This window comes from Netta rufina, assembly GCF_964035555.1.
Source record: "Netta rufina genome assembly, chromosome: 6".
Taxonomy (NCBI): domain Eukaryota; kingdom Metazoa; phylum Chordata; class Aves; order Anseriformes; family Anatidae; genus Netta; species Netta rufina.
Window position 1 is genome coordinate 5,064,240 of NC_140129.1, and position 2,433 is coordinate 5,066,672.

Below are 2,433 nucleotides of genomic sequence, written 5' to 3' on the forward strand. Positions count from 1 at the left end.
CCTGCTAGGTATTTACTTAGGCTTTCAAGCCTCACAAATAAGCAGTAAGAGCCTCTGAAGTACATGCTCCTTCCTCTTCATTGCTTTCATAAACAGATTTCTACCAGAGACAGGTTTCAGACATTAATCGATAATTGAAATCACAGATGTTTTCATGACTTTTGCATAACTACTGTAGGAGGTTGTACACGTGGTTTCAAATAATTGAATTAAAACTAGAAAAACATCTGTCAGATTCATAAGAATCCCATTGGGTGAGTTTAATTTGGCAAAGGAATCTTTGCACTTTTGATACATTATTCATTTGTTATTAAAAGCTCAAAATCATGTTGAAAAATGAGAAAATTGGGTTCATACATTGCGTTGGGAAATAAGCATTTCTTGTTCCGACTAATAATGGGAAAAGGAATTTGAGTTTGCAGTCACAGTTAGTATTTTAAACTGCAATAAGAGTCACTATTATGTGATGAACCGACTTCCATATAGGAAGTTAGGCAGATGATCTGCATCTTCCTTGATGAAATGACTGCTAGTCCTCAACACCAAGTCCTCTGCTTTAAATAATTTGTATCACACAACTGTTGATTACAAAGTGACACGAGCAAGAGTTAGCTGGTAAAGACCTATTTGGATGACTGCGTTCATTTGGTAGGGAGTGTAAGGAACATGGGGTTGAAAGCCTTGCTTTTGGAGGATCCCCATTAGCTTAAATGGATGAGCTTGTGTGTGTCTGTGTGTAGAGAGAGAGCATTTTGTGTACATAAACATACTTCATGAGATAATAATCTTCCCAGACATTCCAGTAATTCTGTAAATAGCATTTTTGCTACATAATTGCATAGTGCGTATGTGTTGTATATGTGTGTGTGTGGCACCAAACAAGAAGCTTGTAGTTAAGCTCTAAAAAAAAATCATTTCCAAGTTTCATCGTTCCTGTGAAAAAGTGACGCAGAGAAAGATAAAATATTAAAACTGTGCGTAGGTTAGCTTAAGAAATTGCCAGTGAAAGTGAGATAAGAATAATGTGAAATGTTGGTAAGGACTGAATTAACTTAGAGAGAATACTTTGGGAGTTGAGAACTATGTAGTAAAATTACGTGCTAAGAAGGAGGCTCTTTACAATTCAAAGTGGAGCTGACTGTGCAACACAGGTGCTGAATTTGTTTGTAAAACAGCTTTCTGACTTAAATAGTTCCAGATTCTTGTGAATGTTTTGTTAGGTCTGGGTAAAAGTCACTAGGAATCAGTGGACAAGTGGCCACAAGTTTGAGCAAGCTGTTCTGTAGAAACCCGCTCCAGTTTCAGAATTAAGTTTGAACTTGATCAGATTCTGTCGATACGTGATGTTTAAATAGTGTGTCTGATGTACACGACTTGGAAGATACCGTATGGGTAGTGGAATCTACTGGAATAGCTGGTGCTCTGTGTGGGGGACAAGGTCAGACTTCACCTAGAGGATAAACTCAAGTCAGGATGCAGCCCTGCATTGAAGCCCTGGTTCTATAGTTTAATAGATGCTGTTCTACTTCTGTTTTGATCTGCCTTGAATAGTGATAAAAATTTTCTGTTAGGCTCAATTACCCCTCAGGATGCCAGATCCTGCTCTGAATAGGATTTTGAAATCATCATGGATAACTCAGCTAATATTTTTTCAAGTTTATGCAAGTCATTAAAACTCAAGTGAATTAAAACACTAATAGAAATGAAGCAGGAAGGAGGGCAATTTCCACACCACACATCATGAATCAGACCTAAATATGCATCTAAGAGCACTTGAGCTTACTTTTTCCTTTCAGGCACCACTCCGTTCCAATCACACAGAATCTGTAACTATTTATTTTGATAATACATTCAGTCTTATTCAAGCTGCTTTTAGATTTTCAAAGCTGAAGGTAGAGCATGTGGCTGCGCTGTGTACTGGGCTGAGGAGGAAAGCTGGATGTTTACCTGTAGTTACTGGCTGCTTTGTTTCCTAATCACTGCAGAGCTGTGAGTGTGTTTCACCTTCTGATGCTGAGGACTAAGCTGAGGACATCAGCGGTAAAGATTTTCTGTACTAATACCCAGATAGGGAAGTGATTTGGGGGCGAGGGGGGAGGAGAAGTCTCGTATTCAGCCTCATCCCTGCACAGCTGCTAATGACAGGTTGCGCCATCTATCCAGCCGAAATATCTGGCCCTACACAGAGCAACAATGAGGAAATACTCACTAGATGATCGGCAAGGAATTTGGTAACAGTGTTGACATTAATTATGTTTCTGATCTAACACCTCGTTGGTACTACGTGGTTGATGTGTGGGAGAATTCGTGGACAACTGTATTAAAACTGGAAAAGTGGTTGAGTGGGACATGCAAAATGGGATGGCTGCCTCTCCGAAATGTCATTAAATAACAGAAAAAGGACCTGTGAACAGCAGTGTGTTGGGAACTGGA